This window comes from Hirundo rustica, chromosome 1 (genome assembly GCF_015227805.2).
Source record: "Hirundo rustica isolate bHirRus1 chromosome 1, bHirRus1.pri.v3, whole genome shotgun sequence".
Classification (NCBI taxonomy): Eukaryota; Metazoa; Chordata; class Aves; order Passeriformes; family Hirundinidae; genus Hirundo; species Hirundo rustica.
In genome coordinates this window covers 27,498,259-27,517,479 of record NC_053450.1, presented here as the reverse complement: position 1 = coordinate 27,517,479, position 19,221 = coordinate 27,498,259, and the positions used below count along the sequence as shown (strand labels likewise).

Sequence of the window (19,221 nt, the reverse complement as noted above, 5' to 3'; positions counted from 1 at the left end):
CTGCTGCTTGAAAAACCTCTGCTACTCCTCACCCTGGGGGCAGTGCATGGTTTGGGAAAAGAAGGAGGGAAGCTTCCAGCCCTATCCTCACCTCCAGCAGGGAGAATGACCTGCATGCTGGGCTGGAAGAGCACACCTGCAGAGAAGGTAGCACATATGAGTGAGTGGAGACACACAGACCTCCCTACCTCCCTCCTCCCCAGAGCTCTGTGACCCCAGCACATCCCCATGGTCTGCCACTCTCTGGCTGTAACATACTGCCCCTTAAAACCTCCCCTTACCACCCTGTCTTCTTTCATGTAATCCCTCCTGGGACACACCATCTGCTCCCCATCCTGAATGGTGCAGTCTGTAGAGGTGAAGGACAAGGCCACTGTCCTAGGTTACAATGTAAGATGTGCCAAAAGTATGCATTCTATCACCATCTACATGACCTGCTGAAACTAGGTTGGGCAGTGTTTCCCTTGCCCGCTCCCTCTGGACTATCTTCTGTTAATGGCACATCAATGCCCTGCTGCATGACTCATATATAACTCCCTCCAGGAGCTATCTCTGTTTAATGGGCAATCAAGGACCCATTGCAAGACTCATAGAATGATATCAGCCCATTGTGAGATGCTCTACCCAGGGGGAGGAGCCAAGCATTCCCACCTGGATATAATCTGGCATTTGGGACAGCACAGGCAGCCTTACCCACTGGATTCCCAGAGGACAAGAGCTACCAGACCTTTCTGTGGGAACATTGCTTGAACAAGACCACTTCATCTGGACTGCTATCACCACAGTGTGAGGTTGTAGTCTGACTCTGTCAGTGATCTTTTGTACTATTGCATGTGTTTATTTTATTTTATCTTACTTTTTTTTTTCTCTCCTATTAAATTATTTTTTTCTGACTTGGAGTCTCTTGCTGGTTTTGCCTTCAAGCCAGCACAGCCACCAACACCATCATGTTGGTGCAGGACTTTAATTTTGTCTGTGTCACAACAAAACTGCAGGCTGGCTTTGGGGAGAAAGCCTGCTTTGAAGTTGAAAGCCTGCTGAGCACCGTGATCCATGGTTTTTTAACGGCCAATGTTGGCCAGCTTTTCCTCTTGCTTAAATTTAGATGAATCCTGTTTCAATTGTACTGACATGAGTGATTAAACAAATTTAATGAATCCCTATTTGAAGATGTTTCTGAAGAGGTTTCACAGGGCATGATTACGTAGAGCACAGTGCTAGTAACACCAAGGTGGTGGGTTTGATCCTTGTATGGGTCATTCACTTAAGAGCTGAATTTGATGATCCTTCTGGGTTCCTTCCCATTCAGAATATTCTGTCATCATGTGGCAAATCTGTTTTACTGATGGAGTCTTTGTGTTAAGTAAAGAATACCAAAAGGTATTCTATTCAAGCCTCAGACTTGGGAATTCACTACCAGTAGAGAAAGCCAAGGAGGAAATTTTAAGAGTAAAATTATTAAAAAATTCAAGGCATGTGTCCATTATCTACTCTGAATTACTGAAGCTCTGCATTTTGAACATGGACCACAGCAATATGGAATTAAACTCCAAAATATACCAAAGCTCAAAGTTACCATTTCCATGGGGAAAAAAAAGGCATTATCAATTATACAATTATTATTTCCTTCTTTGTCATCACCGGCACTGTGCCACACAGTTTATTAATGCACATTTCACAGGAGCAGGGTGGAGCTGACATACAAAGAGTTTTTGTGCTTATTTTGAACTCAGGGCTCTGTATTTACCATTCCTCAGGTCCTTTAATTCATGGCCAGCTTTAGAAACATTCTCTTCTTCCATTTCTTATTTGAAGGAGGCATCCTAGACAGAAATAAGGTATGGGCTACCATAAATTTGCCATCTGTATGATATAGAATTTTTTTTTCTTCTTAGGAAATCAGTAATTGGTAGGGAAATGCACAGGACTCCAAATATACAAATCCCACATTTCTACTAATTTATCTCTGAAAACACTCAAAGCAGTTTTCTCTTGTGCCTAGTAATAGAAATTCATTGTCTCTCTGAGAATTCTGCTTTTCTTCAGATACTCCTATCAGGAGTCACCAGGTTCTCTAAAATGTTTATGTATGCACAGTTTTATAATGGGAGAAATTGCTTTTGGTTGTTCTGTCTCCTTATTAAGGTCAGAGATTATATAGGAGATTACCTATTTGTCCCCAAAGAAAAAGTGTTTTATAGCCTTTGCCAGAGAGGTGTAAAAAGCTGGAATTTATTTTCTTTCTTCCTTCCAATCCAAAGTGTTAAAGGAAAGCTTTAAAAAGTGATGTTGATTGTGCAGACATGAACAATATTTAAGCACACAGAGCAATATATACTATACTAATAATATATAGTACTATTACCACACTACAGACCTTCTATATGATAGGTTCAGCTTTGCTTTTCATTGTTTTGTTTGTTTGTTGTTTGTTTGTGGGTTTTTTGTTGTTGTTTTTTATTTTATTTATTTTTAAGTGATAGTTATAAGAGCCTGGGGTTACACTTTTAAAAAAAGTTTTCTGTTCCTGAAGTAGTTATGGATAGGCTGTTACCTCTTATTTTCTTTAAATTCCATCCCTGTTCCAAAGCCTGTATTGCGTGGTAGCAGCACTGAGCAGGCACAGGTCCTGGCATGGTCAGTGGGGAGGGAATAGCCTGCACTGCTTGTGGATGGTAGACCAAAGGCCATACAGGGATAACTGGCCCATCTGCACAAACACCCTGAACACCTAAGAGATGGCTGTAACTACAGCCTGTCAGGGTAGGGACAGAAGCAAAAGCAGGGCCATGCCACTCTCTCTGGACAGACCCTCCCCATGCAACAGCACCATCAGCTGTGATGTGATGCTCCATGCCAGCACCAGAGTGGTGGCAGCCTGGATTTCACCATGGACCTGGCAGCCCAGGATCTCAGCCATGATTCTCAGTGCAGGTTGTCCCAGTCATATCCACTGCTGCATTTGGATGGGTCTGGCCAGCCAGGGAAGGCAGAAGCTCATGGTAGTTCCTGCCTGCACTGGAAGCCAAGTATACGAAATTAAGATGTTCACAATACCTAAAAGGTTAAACCGTCTGCAAGACAACTATGCCTGTAGAAGTACAAGAGCCCTAAACACTGCCACACACTAACTGAAACTGGAAAATTGGCTAAAAGTCCGTATCAGAGCTGCTACAGGGATTAACCACATCTCACAATTAGTTTGGATACAAAACCCTTTGATGTCAAATAGAAAGTTCCTCAAGAACTTCAATGGCTTTTGATCCTGGCTGCAGAGAGGAAAAAGCACTGGGAGTCCCTAGATACTGATTCAGCTTTTGTTTAATATGTTTTAAGAGTACGGGTACATACACCGAAGTTAATTTGAAGCACAGTGTTTACAAAATGTCTTCAAGTGGCTTTTTTAAATTGTCTCTGCTACTTTTATTTAGGTTTCACTGAAAAGCAAGGGGGGGAAATGCCTCACTATTGTATTGATAGCACAAAAGAAATCACTCTTATAGTTTTGAAGAGGACAATAGCAGGTATGAAAAACCAAAGTATGTACGAACCTTAGGAAGAACGTTTTCATTTTCAGTATTAGAAACAGTGTCCCCAAAAAAATCTTTTCCAGCCCTAGAAAAAGCTGTCACCAGATATTTTGAAGCCTTTAAAGCTCATAAGCTAGATATCTATACAAGGAAGGGGAAACTCTTGCTAATTGAGAACAATACACATAAAATAACAAAAAGGCTAGAGAGGTTTTTTATTATTTTACTTCCCTGCAGGAGAGCTGTCAGAGGGATTAAGATATAACAAGTATTTCACAGGGTAGTGAATTCACTTTCCAAATTGCCTGCTTCTCAGTTATCATATTCCCACTGGACTTTATAATAAAGTCAGCTCACATCTTTCCATTCACACCTGGAATGGAAACCTGGACTGGCATTAACAGGACAGAAATGCTCTTTCTGTGGAGGATTTAAAAATCTATGTATCATGGTCTTTTTTATTTAAATTCAGGAGAAAAAAAAATGTATTATTTTCAGAACAATAGAAAAACATACATATCAAGCAGCTGCATGGGATTAACAAGAAATTTTCCAGCTCCCAGTGTCTTACCTCCAACACTGGCCAATGGAAAATGCTTAATAAAAAGATAGATAGGACAGTAAGTGTGGGGTGAATATGTTTTCAGGGTACTTTCTCAACTCCAGCAATCTATAGTAGTAGCACTTACCAAGCTAGAGGTACAACTTCTAATAATCCACAATGGATTTTTCTTTATTTGTCCAGGTTTTGGGTTTGATTCATGGTAGAATTCCAGCATTCAAAACATCCAGTGGTAAGAAAGAAATTCCAGATTAACATTTTCTTAAAAATACTTTCATTGTTGCTTTTGCTGCCAATTTTTAATGTGATGTCTACTAGCAGTTGTCTTGAAAAATCCTCTTTCATCCTTGCTATTCACAATTTCACAAACCTCTTTTTGCTTTCACTCAGTTGATTGATCATCAGGCTGATGAATTCTGAATTACTTATTGTACCTATGAGAGCAAAGAGTCAGTCTTTGTTTACCTTTGCAATCCTTTCATCTTTTCTGCTTTTACTAAGTCTTTCTGAAAGAGGACTGAAACTGTACAAACTAGTTTTAACTTGCAAAAGGGCATGGTGCTGTGCTCTGTTTTCTGTTCCTTTTCTGATCATTCCTCTGGCATGGTATTTGCTTCACTACATTACTGCTACTAGTCTCAGAGATGGTATTTCATAAACAGGACTTGCTTTAACCCCAAGATCACTTTCTGAAGCCTGCTCATATCCCATAATTTTCCAACACTTTAAAATAAGGTGGGTGTTTTTTTGGTTTTTTTTTTCCATTTTATTATTCCTCTCATATGTAAAGCAAATTGCATTCTGGACTAGTCTGTGGCCAGTGCACCCAAGAAACTTGCTGTGCTCTATTTTGGGGTTTACTTTGGGACTCTCCAGCTTAAGAGTGCCAAGAAAGCAGTGGGGCACGGGAGAGCTGCCGAGGGGCCAAGAGCACCACAAGAAGGGTCTGCGGGAGCTGGGTGAAGAGGAGACTGTAAGAGCAACCAGCAGCTTTTTGAAGGGCAGTTGCAAAGGTGACAAAGCCCACAGGTCCTCAGCACTGGCAAATGATACAAGAGGCCAAACACTAGCAAGTGGGACTGAGGTTGGACATTAGAAAAAAAATTTTACTGGGGATATAGTGCATCTTTCAAAAAAAAAATTCCTGTGAAATCTGCATACTTGAAAGCTTTTGAGATTTATGCCTAGACATTGACACAGCTGACTTTGGTCTAGTGTTGGTCCCACACTGAACAGCAGATAGGACTCAATGATTGCCTAAGGCTCTCCCAGCCAACAAGGCTGTGAGTCTGAATGAATTACTTCATTTCTACTCTGATGTACAATACTTGCTGATCTGTTTCTTGAGTCAACGGTGCAGAAAAGCTGACTACCTTAATGAGTATTCAGCTTTATTAGATGTCTATATTTTTGATACTGGTTTTAAAAAAAATCCCTGATTAATGGACATAGAGCTTGCACAGTTGCAGTAAAAATTTGTTCCAATTGACAATGACTTATCCCTAACATTTTACATATTTTAAAAATATTCATCTAACATCATTTGCTTATTTGCATCTTCAAAAAGGAGAACCCTTAAAAGAAAGTGTATCGCTAGCAGTTAACCACTGGGATTGATCAGGTTAGCTCATACATTGTGAGTCCTGCAAGCAGCTGGACAGATCAGGGGATCCTGATCCCCTGCATTGGCTGATTCAGTGTGCTACATGCACAGGAGATGCTGAAAACCTTTAGAGATTAAACAGGAGTAAGCAGGTCTCACATTTTTAAGTGTTCAAATATTTTTCCATCAACTCTTTCCCAAGAGTTTATATCGCATTTAATAAGGTCCATGAACTCATGATTTAAAAAGAAATGTTTCCATTCAGAACTAAAGAAAAGAGAGAGTAATGTATCAGGTTTATTTCCAGTAATCAGACTTTACAATTGGTTTTCTTTTGTCTTACTCACAGTATAAAATTTATTTTTCTGCCTTGTCCTTACTGGTTTTATTCCAATTCACAGTGCAGTAAAGAAATTACTAGAAAAGTATTTCTAGCATAAATTCAAGTATGAATGCAAACAATCTTAGTTCTGATTTATATTAGTGAAAAACAACAGGTCTAAATATTGGTATGAATAAATAAAATTTTACAAAAAATAGTGCAAAGCATATGATTGAAAATTGTTGCTATATTATGTGAGCTTCTGTAAGATGTTTAGAGCTCTGATTGAATTTTCCCACAGCTTCCTGATGTAAACATCTTGTTTCCCACATTCCTTTCTGATGATAGTCAACTGATGGACTTCTAGCCTGGCCAGTGGGATGGAGAGGTGGTAGCCTTGTTCTCCAATTCCTGGTCATTCTTCAAAACCTATAAAAGCAATGTCTTTGTAAAAATAAAGTCTTTCTTCTTCAGCCTTCATTTTGTGGAGTCAAATCTGTGAGTATTTACTCGTGTCCACTAGCGACAGAAAATAATTACATTTAAGTTTGTGAGACACATTTAATATGCAATGAAAAATGTTTTATAAGTATAAAACTCTTCACGAAAAAATATTATTGTACTAGTGCACAATACAACACAATGCATTGTATTGACCAGGACAGGTAAATATTTTCCAAGAAAAAGAATACCTTTACTCAGTTTCCCCAGGGATACCGTCATTCAGCCACTCTTGCCCTTTATGCTCCAGCTCAAGAACTGGCCCAAATTGGCCTGGATGAGCAGGTCAAGATTTACCAACATATTGATGATGTACTAATTGGTTGCCCAGAGGTGGAGGCAGTGGACCAGACTGAGACAAAGATAATTGCTCATTTGGACATTTTGGGACTCCATATCCTGACAGAGAAGGTTCACCTCCCTTCCTGTGAGGTAAAATTCTTAGGCATCTGGTATAAAGGCCAGACAACAGGCATTCCCCCTGAGACATTAACCACTCTGGATCAGATTGGGATGGAAATAAGAAGGAGTTGCAATATGCCATATAGCTATTACTATTTTGGAGAAGACATATTTCTGACTTTTCCATAATTCATAGAATTTTTCTCTATATGATCTGACAAAGAGAAGGGCTGTTTGAGATTGGACATGTCCGTGAGGAGGCTTTTAAACTGCTTGTATTTGAAGCTGGGATATACCAAGGTCTAAGGCCCAAACATCCCACAGACCCCTTGCATATTGATCAGGATTTCGGCATCCGTGGGCTTTCAAGGACCCCAAAGGCCTGGACAATATATTGAATTCTATTCCAAAAGCTTCAAAGGTGGAGAAAAACTATATTCACCTATATTCACTATCTGTAGTAAGCACAGCTTTACAGGAGGCAAGCAAAATAATTGAATGCCAGCCCATGGTGTTAAGAAGCCCCTTTTCAGATGTTAAAAGCAGTGACAGCAGCTACTCCATCCACTTCAGGGGTGGCCTAATGTGAAACTGTCAGAAAGTGACCTTTCAATACAGGGAGTACTAAACTGACCCTGATGGGCTCAGTAAAAGTTCCCCCATAGAAACAGCTCCCCTACTTAGCTCCCAGATGAAAAACATATGGTTTACTGATGGCTCCTCCAAAAGAGAAAATATGGAAATATTGAGCAGTTGCTCTGCATGTTGTCTACAGAGATAGGATAACCACAGAGTGGGAAGGGACTACATAGCTAGGCCAATCTATAGCAGCGTGGAGCTCTATAAGGAATGAAACCAAAAACATTGACACACACACACACACACACACACCCCCCAGTATCTCTATATTGATTTACATGTAGCGTTTAAGGGATGCAATGAATGGCTCCCTTTCTAGGAGCACAATGGAATGGGAAGTGAATTGACTTCTAACATGGCAAAGATAAGTTAGAGGAAATCTTGCAGACTGCTTGAAAAAAGACCAAATATGTGGGGTGGGTGGCTGCATATCAAAATGGGCATAACCCAGTCTAATCCTCAATAATCAAGTTGATTCTCTTACTTTTCTTGCAGTGGCAATTACCCCAGACAAGGACAGAGAGAATAGTCTCCCCTTGTTAACAGAACCAGGAGATAAGTGGGAGACACTACTGGAGTAGTTCCATATGAAGCAAGGCACCCTGGAACAAAAGATTTGTAGATTTGTTCAGGGAAGCACAAAGCAGGGGTTGGCCAGTGAGCCCAGAACTCTGTACCACAACCATTTCAGAGTGCCATCAGAGTCACTTGTGCCTGGACCACTATCGCTTGCATGATCCACGATTTGACCTGAAGAACAAGAGAGGGTTTTGGGAAATATGGTACATTATACTAGTCCTTTTAACAAATCTGAAGGTAAAAAATATATTTTAGTAGCAGTGGAAGTTGAGTCTGGACTAATCCAAGCAGAAGCCTGTAGCTGAGCCACAGGTAAATCAACACTTCTGAGACTAAATAGTGGGCTATATGCCAGAATTAAGACAGTTATAAGGCATACGAGTTCCCTGATACGGACGTTGGTGTCTTTGTTCAGCTGACAAGAATTTATCATGAACAACCCTGCTGCTTTTGGGTTGTGACAGGCCCTCAACACAATTTTCACTGTTTAACCTTTACTCCAGCTGCACTATCTCAGTGTTTATTCTCTTTTTTGGGAGAAAGATTAGGAGAAAAAAGCAAAGCAGGCTTAAACTTAAAAATAAGCAAATAGATTTATTAATACACATTAAAATAATGGAAAAAAAAGAGAGAAAAATGGGAAAAAGAAAACCTAAACCAAAACAGAATGAAACTTTAAAGCATTCTTCCTTCCCTCTATAAACAGTTAACTTTCTTACAAAACAACATAGAAAGACACAACTTGTGATTTTCAGTCAGTTTCACTATTTAAACTTAATCTTTCATTACTTTGGGAGAAGAGTCTCTCTAGAGTCTCATGGAGACACTCACTACAGGACAAAATAGTCCAGTGGCTCTTAATGTCACAAATCTGCAACCACCTGGAGTTTTTGCAGATTGTGCTGTTCCATCCATTAGCAGCCTTTCCTTTAGCTACTTATGGGCCTCTCAGTATATCTGGGGTGCCATTTAGGAATGTTTCCTTTAGTCTAAAATCATCTTTGTCTCAAAGGCTGAGACCTCCTTTTAACCCAGGAGCAAGGACTTTAAAGTTCTCAATTAAATCTCAATCACATCAGTCCCTAATTTTGATTAGAATCAGCATTCCCCCGACAACATTAAGATGCTACAAAGAACTGTCTATTTCTCCATAGTTTACTCTACAAAAGTCCAGTTAAATATGTACACTCCTTCAATCCCATTCCAATAATATTATCAGTTCGTTCATTTCTAATCCACTGACTTCATGAGGTGCCTTTTTTTACATACCCTCTGTTTTCTTTTTTTCTCTCTCTCAGGGAAGGGTTGTGATTTAGAAGCTCCATGTTGCCGAGGAAGTGTTAAATCTGCCCAGGTCTGCAGCGGCCATGTGATCCCTGCCCCATGCTACAGGGCTGTAGAAAGGCAAAGCCGTGCTGATGGGGGAGGCTGGTAGATGACCTCTCGGTTTTCTTGAGGGTGGCTTAGCTTGCAGTGGTTACAAAGCTGCAGGCTTTCTTTCTCTGCCGCCAGCCGTTCTTGAGCTAGGCCATAGCTTGGCTCCCTCTGATGCGGCCTCGGGCACGCCACATTGCTGAGCTGTTCTCTTTTCTCTCCCGCTGCAGCCGGGGGAAAAGGGGCTCTGCCGGCCCGGGCCGCTCCCCGTGTGGGCAGTGGCTGTTGGAGGCCTGGCCGGGCCTGGCCCAGGCACCCAGAGGGCAGCGGGGCCTGAGCCGGGCACTCCCTGCTGCCCACGATGTCACCTGAAGGCTATTCTAGATGGAATAGGCTAACCTGCCAGGGATGAGGGTTTTAAATGGGTACTTCCCAAATTTGCATTCGTCATCTTCAGTGGCTAAACAAGCTGCCAATATCTTGGCTAGCTTTCTGATAAATCCCTGTCCTCCCCCCCCCCACGCCCCCCCCCCCTCAGCAACTCCAAGGTCCTAGAAGGGAAAAACACATTTCTCCTTAACTAAAAAACTAAACTCTTGTCAAGTGGAAAGGCCAAAATTGCATATATTTTACCATCTCACCAGCCATCTCACCCAATGTCTTGGAGAGGTCCTTTCTCCATTTCCTCCACTCCCTAGAAAAATTGATTCCTGTTGGAGGCGTCGGTTACCAGCAATACGAAGCCAAGCCTGGCCCCTTTTACAGGACAGCATCACATTTTCAAGGGTGACAGTGATGGAGACTAGAACAAAGGCTAGGAACCAGCCTTTCCAAGTGTTTCTGGATGAAAGCAGGTACAGTCTGCAGGCTCAGCCACTGTAAAAGGAGATCTCCTGTGTCAGAGACACCCAGGGCAGATGCCTTAGGACTGACCTACAAGCATGTATAGGGTCATCAGAGCCATGCCAAAGCTTCCTGTTCCACTCTCTTCTCCAAAATACCCTGTATGCAGACACAGGGAGTGGATGATGCAAAACTAGTGCATTCATCTATTTTTACCAGAGGTTGCGCCCTGTATGGCAGAAGTGTCAGCTCCTTTAGCAGTGTGATGCACCTGCAATGGACACTCAAGGGACTGAAAGAACACCAAATTCTGGGAAAAAGGAAAACTCAGATAAAGCTGCTCCTCCAATTCCAACTCAGGCTGTTGACACAGTAAGGAGGCCATGGGAGAAAAAAAAAAGGACTTATTCCCACTTCCTAGTTGTATTGATTGGTGTCTTTTAATACAGACTTTCAGTTTGTCCTGAGACTCCTACGTTGTCACACAGGCACTTTGTTCTGGGAACACATGCAGGATGCTTGAAAACTCCCATTATTTACCCAGAAGAGCAGCTGCAGCTACTGCAGCTACTGCAGCTACTGCAGCTACTCATAGCATGAGAGTGTCCAAGAACAGTGGCAGACTACTAAATACTGCACCAGTTACTGAGGGGTTACAGTGCACAAAGAAAGAGAAACTAACTGGAAACATGTTACATGCAAGTACAGTAAGAGGAAAAAAGTTGAAAAGTCTCAAAAAATTACATTAAGGAAAATTTTCAAGGGATCAGTTTTGGTGTTAAAAAGTACAGCTAATAGATTAATTTTAAACAATGTCATTTGGATCAATGGAATGTAAAGGGACAAGTGCTTCTTTTTAACATGTGAAAATGCTCTAACAGATGCGTTTTAATAAATTTAATAAGACTGTTTGGGAAACTTAAGAAAAATATCCTCAAAGATTTTCAAGGAGTTAAAATGTAGGCAGGGTGTTCTTAAATGCATTAACATTTATGTGAAATGAAAGTTCAAACAATCTTACATATGATTCAAGCCATCAGAGAAATGAAACCCTGCTATATTAATGGGAGCCATTGGTTTCACTGGGATTGCAGCAAGCCTCTTTAAAGTACTACTTTAATTTAAAGTTGGATTTGCAAACTGAAATTAGTACTTTTTATTTGAGGAAGATTTCTTAAGCTGTATTGAAATTCAGCAGACCAAGATGAATGCTGCTTTCCTGCCCATCTCCCAGTTTCTCAATTTTCATGTGCTTCAGATCATCTCACACAGCTATTCACTGATCAGCAGCACTCTGCAGCTACCTGCAGGTTTATTTCTGCCTGTTCCTCTGCCAGATCACTGATCTCTGTTTTGTACTGGTAGTATAAAGTTCATAATACAGTATATAATTCACCATATACAGTATACAGTTCACCTTACTCCATCTTGAATCTGGCTTCTGGCTCTGAAAGAATTAACCTTTCATTTGTCAGCTTGTTAGAGCACCTCAGCTGATGTTATAGCACAAACAGGAAAATTACATTTCTTATAATAAATGCACAGGGGATGGGATCAGCCACGGTGATGGTAGTGGTTTACCTGACCCTTTCACTGATGCCAGGAAAACCCCTCTCAGAGAACCCCACTACCATCTTGGTGCAGATGAATGCTGCCTGGCCCTTAAAGTCACTGATACAGAAGATGCAAGTACCAGTACCCACCCAGATTTCAGCTGAAGTGGCTGGAAGGTATGGGGAAGTTGGAGAAGTAGTAATGCTGTCTTTTGCCTGTATATTAAGTAAATTCATTAGCTTTAAGGATATATATACATTTTTCTAGATCACTGTCTAGAGCACTTAGACTAAAGCACAGCTAAATGCTGCAAGAAAAATACATAAATCAGTGGTCTTTCCTACTAGTAAAGAGAGATACCAGAGAGGAAGGGAGGCTTCCCTGCTCCCAGTACACCTTCAAAGTGACTGTCTTTTCTACCCTCACCTAGTCGTTAAAGGACTTTTCTGATGACAAACTTTCAGCATTTAATCAAAGACTGTTTTGTTAACCATGGGTGAAGGGAGATGCATCCACTAGACCAGACACAAAAGGAACTGTGATCTGATACACCCTTGCCTTCAAGGGCTGCTGCTGACACCACCTGAAGTGCTGGTTCGTGTGGCTTTCAGGGGAAGATGGCTAAATGGCACATTGGCCATTCAGAAATCATGGGGGCAGGTAGTTTAAAACTTTTTCAGGCATCTCCATACAACGCTGAAATACCTTTCCAAAAACTGTCTCTCATGTCTGCACTATATGATCAATATTTTAGAAGTAATACTGTGATATGATCAATGGCTGGATGCACTTCAGTGAGGTCCCAGTGAGGGTTATGAACCTGATACCAGCAGCAATGAGGCACATTGAATAATCTGGATTCAAACAATGAAATACGAACTATTTTATTACCCATCCAAAACAAGAAATGCAAGTCATGTCTCCAAGACATAGAAGTCTCCTGGGAATTACTGCTTTGGAACAGGTGCTAGAAGCCTTGGCAAACAAGTGGCTGAAAATAACTCATTAGAGTGACACTGTGACCTAACTTGGAATAGAATTTATGTGGTCCAAATAAAAATTTCCCATTTCACCATACAAGAAATCTGCATTACTTATTTTGTATAATTGCATTTCAGATATTAAGTCCAGTTTTAGTGTCCTCAGAGAATGCTGACAGGTGTCATTTAAGAGAAAATGAAGAAAAGATCACATTAAGCACACTTTAAAATCCCTCAATTTTAGTGAAAACTTCCCCCTGTGACCAGGGCAGGTTTTGAAATATCTTGGTCAGTCTAATAAAATATATATGGTGAACAGAAATTCAGTAACAGAATATAGAGAAAAAAGCAGAATCAATCCAGAAAGGTAAGGGAGACAAATTCAGAGAGAAAATACTTTTAGAAATGCATTTTTAGACATCAGAACACATACCAAGGCTGTTCTACTAGTGGAAAAACAAACTTCATCAAGCAGCAAGTATAAGATAGCAGGCATGTCAATGAACACACAGAGGATGCCATTTCTGACAGCAAATTTGAAAAGTTCTTATGCTGGAGACAAAGCTGAAGACAATAGTTCAATATCCTGAATGTTTTCACATTTGGGTGACTTTTTGATATTTTGCTTGTACTTGCTGCAGCAATTCTGCGGAACTAGTCCAACCACTGACTGCAACAAGGATAAACTGCAGATGAGGAAAGACTGAAATGCCAAAACTCATGTTTTGGCAGATTTGTGTTTTTCCCTCAGCAGTTTCTGAAAGACAATTCAAAAAAAAAAAAAAAGCCATATTTTTTTTTCCCCTCTTAGGATGAGCTCAAGACCACAAATTAAAATTATTAGACAATTCAGAGGAAAAAAAATAGAGCTGTCAAAGTGTGCTGTGTAACGGAAAGGTCTAAACATAACAGAAATGTCTTCAACAGAAATTTCTGTTGGAAAGTATGTCAAAGTCTGCAACTTACTTGTTGCAAAAAGAGACTAAAGAGAAATGGGAGAAATAAGTTATTCTCCTGTTTCTTGAATACATTTTTTCCTGTAGCTTTTTTGATAGCTCTGGTCTTCAGTGTTTGGGTGGCTAAAGTATAATGCTCTATAAAGTCTTTGAGACAGAAAGTATGTTATTCCCTTTATTTGACTGTTGCCCTAGCAAAATGTAAAAATATCTACAGTGGATGGAGTTTTTTCTTTAAATACTGAATTGAAAGTCATTGTCATAACCATAGCATTCAACTTAAAGTATTTAAGCGTAAAGTACCTATTTAAAAGCCTGATTTGTCCAGCAAATTTTTAATAGGCTGGAAAGCTGATCTGATGACAACACCAAACTTCCATGTAGGATCAAATTTATTACAGTTCCTTCTCTCTTGGAAAAGTGGAAACAACGAAGTAATAGATACATCACGCTGTTAGTTTAAGAGCAGCTAGGCTTTACCTCATCATCCCACCTGTTGTAGTGCGTTAATTTGGTTTATATTGTATTTCATTTTTATATTGGGTTTTGTAATGTTTCTTCTGTATCACCTGTTTCCCTGGAAACTGTATCACGTGGTTTGTCCCTGCTCTTTCTCCCCACCCATCCTCCCACACTGGAATGTAACCCAACTCTGTTCCACTCCCACCTTGTCCCTAATTGGGTATGGCTTGTCCCTGCCTCTAGCCCCTTCCCCCTGGATAAAAGCCCTGGGAGGAGGCGGAGGAGGTCTCTTTTGCAGCAGGACGAGGACTGGGTAATGGGGACAGAGCTGGAGATGCAGGACACAAATAAAGCCCTGATCCAGCCCCGGAAAAAGAGCAGACTCTTTCCTTTTGCCATCAACGGATGCCTGTTCTCTCTGAAGAACCACTACAGTGAGCTCAGTAGACTCTTTCCTTTTGCCATCAACGGATGCCTGTTCTCTCTGAAGAACCACTACAGTGAGCTCAGTAGATAGCAATTTATATTGCACAAATAGAACTTGAGTTTCCACACACAAAGGGCATTTCAGGCCCCTTTGCACATTCAGCCCATGATCGGCAGGATGCTGCCTGGAGCTACTGGATTTTCCGAGCTTCCAGCAAGCAGACTCAAGGCACCAAGCCTGCTTGTGTACTCAGCACAGCAATTTGGTTCCAGGGTAGTATGTTCAACCTCTCCACATCAGTGAGTTTGTGCATCTTATCACCAAATTAATTTTTACATGTGTTACAATTCTGGAGTATTTCCTCCTTCTTCAAGAATGATTTACAATTAATCTTTGTCCTGCAGACCAAAAAATCCATGTCACAAAGAAACCTGAGCTAAAGAACAGATTCTCTAGCGCCTAAGAGCAGGCAGGAATTCACACTGCATTATTCCCAACCATTAAAGGAATCAATAGCATCTCCTCCTATTTGCACAAACATCTTTTCATAAAACTGCAAGGAAACTCATTATGTTTGTGGTATCTATTCTCACAACTTCAGCTGAATTTGACTGATGAGCTCAGAAGTTTTTGGGGCCAAGTTAAATAGACAAAGCAACCAAATGCAATCCTCAGAAACCAGGCTAAAAAGGACACCTAAGGGATTACTAATACTTACCTTCTTTATAGTTTTCCTTTCTTGGACACAATTCTGGTTTTGTCAACTGGCTACATTAAGAAAGAGGACAGAGGAAAGGAAAAAAGGATTTCTGAATTAGAAGTACGCAAATCTTATATTGCATTGCATTGCACACTACCCCAAGACTGGGAAAGTTCATCAGGTTTATAATCTGGTGCTAGACATCATGCAAAGAAAAGCCTGTGGGCCCCAAGGAACACCCAGACTCTGAGTCAGCTGTGCACCATACACACAGTTCTCAAAGACAGACATTTCCTAACCATAATCTTGATGCTCCATGGGGCAACTAGTATCTCAAGTAACCAAAGAGGAGAGGAGATCTCAAAGGACCTGTGCAGAAATACATGGGGTGTCGCGGTGTCCTGCGTGTGCTTGGAGCATTGGCCCACAGGCTAGCTCAGTGTCTACACCAGGGCTCACGTGCTCTGGGTCGGGGCAGCTAGTCTCACTAGCCACCTCCTCCCCGTGGGTACTTGGCTCCCCACACCCAGCGTAGGATGAGATGTTCTTGGCAACCACGGCGACGGTAAGAAGGAGGACTCTCTGAGCAGGGTAAACGGCTTTTATTATAGGTGAGACCTGACGGGAGCTCCGCGCCTGATGGCTGCTGCTCAGGAGAGCCCCAAACAAAGCTTGAATATGAGCTTATAAGTGGGGGAGGACCAAGGGGTGTTAACTTTACAACAGCCAATCAGAATAACATGGGGTGGAACCGGAGGTGTAACCATGAAACAGGAGAACCAGTCACAGATGAGGAATAGGGGATTTCCCAGGCACCAGCCTATCACTCGATGCCCTCCCTGGAGCTTTCCAGAATCCAGGGAAGGGCCCTGGGATGACAGACAGGGCGCCCAAGGGGAGAGAGAGAGGATTGATAGAAACAGGTGGAGGGTAGGGTGATTGACAGATAACAGAATACTTATATAACCAGCATTGGGGAAAACAGGGGGTACACGGAACAAACCATTACATAGAACTTCTTATAAAAATACAAACTGCTTACATAAAATACTTAAGAACTTGATAAAACAACTCTCGCACCACCACAATGGGGTTTATCCAAAAAGTCTTTTATTAAGAAGAGTAATTTTGGTTTTAAGACACTGGTACTGACATTAATATACTTATATTCCCCTGTGGACTTTTAGCTACAGATTTGACAGGACATGACTTATTGTGCATGCTTTCTCTTTTCATTGCATAAATTGAACAGAAACTGAACACCTAGAAACAGAATACTGCATAAAACATCAACTGAATTCCCCTAGGATTTCCATGCTTTTGTCAAAGCTAGAGTCTAAATCGGATGCCATGTTTTGTCATTGATCTTAGCCAGTGTTCACTGAAACATTCAATGTTGTCAGAAAAAATTCCTAGGAAAATGAGCAAGAACATATTTATGTGAACAATGTGTATTGACTCTAATCAGAATATATGTCCAACTGTACCCAGCCCCTCTGAGGACCAGCTGGGATGCAAGGGTGTTTGTGTTCTGCCAAACGTCTATACCCTTAATGCAGCAGAAAAACACCCTGTCCTGGGAATGAAGTCTAATTAGGAGGGGTTTCCTCCTGTCTCTCTTCCATTTATAGCAGCATTGAGAGGGACATTAAAAGATTTCTTTCAGAAGGATGGTATTTACTCACAGAAACCCAAAAAGTTAGACTTTTTCATGGCTGTTGATCTCGTTCATATCAGTGTTTCTGCGAGGAGGATGATATTATTCACATTTACTATGTGAGGAAAGCTCTGATGGCCATGGGATGGGGCTTGTTCAGTTTAGAATCCAAAGTTTCACAACAAGTACACCAAAATAAATCTCAAGCTGAAAGCAGCAGAAACCAGACTAGATTCTTCTACTTCTCCATGGTAATGCTACCAAGACATAAGTCAATGGTGGAGATGACAGAAGTGTGAAGATGTACACAAGGACTAAAAAAATGTGAGGAGGGAGATAATTAAAAGGCCAGAGTTCAAGTACAACTTATTCTCACTAGGGCCATAAAAGGTAAGATAAAATGTTTTTACAAATGTATCAGCAACAAAAGGAGAACTATGGAGAATCTCCATCTTGACACAAAAGGAAACATAGAGACAGCAGACCTCAGGGTACTCACCCCTAACCTGGAAGACAGGGTCTGTAAGTAGAATACAGCTCATATAATCCAGGAGGAAGTGGTTAGTGATCTGCTACACCATTAAAACACCCATAAATCTATGGGCTCTAATGGGATCCACCAAAGGGTACTGAGGGAGCTGGCAGAAGAACTTGCCAAGCCACTTTCAATTATTTCCCAGCAGTCCACATTAACTGGAGAGGTCTCAGTTTACTGGAAGTTGACAAGTGTAACATCCATCTACAAGAAGGGTTGGAAGGAGCATCCCAGAAGCTACAGGCCTGTCAGTCTGACCTCGGTGCTAGGGAGGGTCATGGTCCAGATCATCTTGAGTGCCATCACACAGAACACACAAGACAACCATGGGCTCAGGCTCAGCCAGCATGGGTTTATGTAAGGCAGGTGCTGCTTGATCAACTTGATCTCCTTTTACAACATGGTGCTCCTGCTTGGTGGATGAGGGGAAGGCTGTGGATGTTTTCTACTTGGATGTTAGTAAAATCTTTGATACTGTGTGTCATGGCATTCTCCAAAAGAAACTGTCACTGCCTGCTCATGGCTTAAACTGCAAAAGCAAAGTAGGAATTTTAAAACAGATTCCACAATCCTTTGCAAGGAAAAAAGAAAACAAAAAACACCAATCCACCACCCCGAGGATTTCTTCTTTCTTAGTTCACTAGTTTTGAAACTGATGGATTTAAAAAAAAAAAAAAAAACAACAAATCAAAACCAAAAAACAAAACAAAACAAAACAACAAAACAAAAAAACCACACAAACAACAACAACAACAACAACAAACCCCAACAACCACACCACCAACCCATGCAACGGAAACTCCTGAAAGTGTTCCACGGGAAGGAAACAGAGTCCATGACAAGTCTCACTCCAAAGCAGAGCAGACCATTTCTGAGTTGGATTTGGTCAGTGTTTCCCACGGAAATGCAAGACAGTCTGGGAAGAAGAGTCTGACTTGGAAAGTAGAGAAGAATTTCAGCTTTTGAAAGCTGTGTTAAAAACACTGAACTCCTGCAAGTTGAATGAGTTGCAGAAAGCACAGGAACTTGACATCTTTTACAGTTATGTAAGTTGTCTCTCCTTTACTGGGGTAGACCAAGATTATAAAAAGTTTAAGTAACATTTTCACCAGTTTAGATTATAACTTCTAATTAACCACAAATGTATCCCAATTTCTAAACAGAGTTTTGTTTTTAAAGTATCTAAAGTAGAACATATAATCATTTCCCTAAAGAGTATTCCACAGGCACTTCAGGCCAGCTGAAATGCACTCAGAGGTTATGTATATTTTGTGTTGAGTGTTGGTCCTGATGCCTTTTCATCATCAAAATATGAGCACCCTCTGTGTGACTATTATTAAAATAAAACCAAAGCAGTGTCTAAATTAATCTTCATAAGATAAATTTCAGGAAAAATAAACAGGGAAGGGGAAGAATAAAACAAACCAGCAAACCATGAGGTGATGCAGTTATATATTAAAAAAATGTTTGGAAGGTTTGAGACAACAGCAGGAATCAAATCAATACACTTTAGAAGAATTCCACGCTTTTCTCTTGAAAAGAAAACACTGTTGTCCCGAAACGTGTTCTTTCACCCAGTTTGCAAAAGGCCAATC

The 19,221-nt window shown here is 40.9% G+C and overlaps 1 long non-coding RNA gene across 1 annotated transcript; it reads left to right on the top strand.

The window, feature by feature from the left end:
• The first annotated feature begins 705 nt into the window (after positions 1 to 705).
• LOC120757610 (uncharacterized) lies at positions 706 to 4,316 on the top strand. Its single transcript, XR_005702600.1, has 3 exons — positions 706 to 791; positions 1,758 to 1,838; positions 4,276 to 4,316. It is a non-coding gene; the product is annotated as an uncharacterized LOC120757610 (long non-coding RNA).
• The last annotated feature ends 14,905 nt before the right edge of the window (positions 4,317 to 19,221 follow it).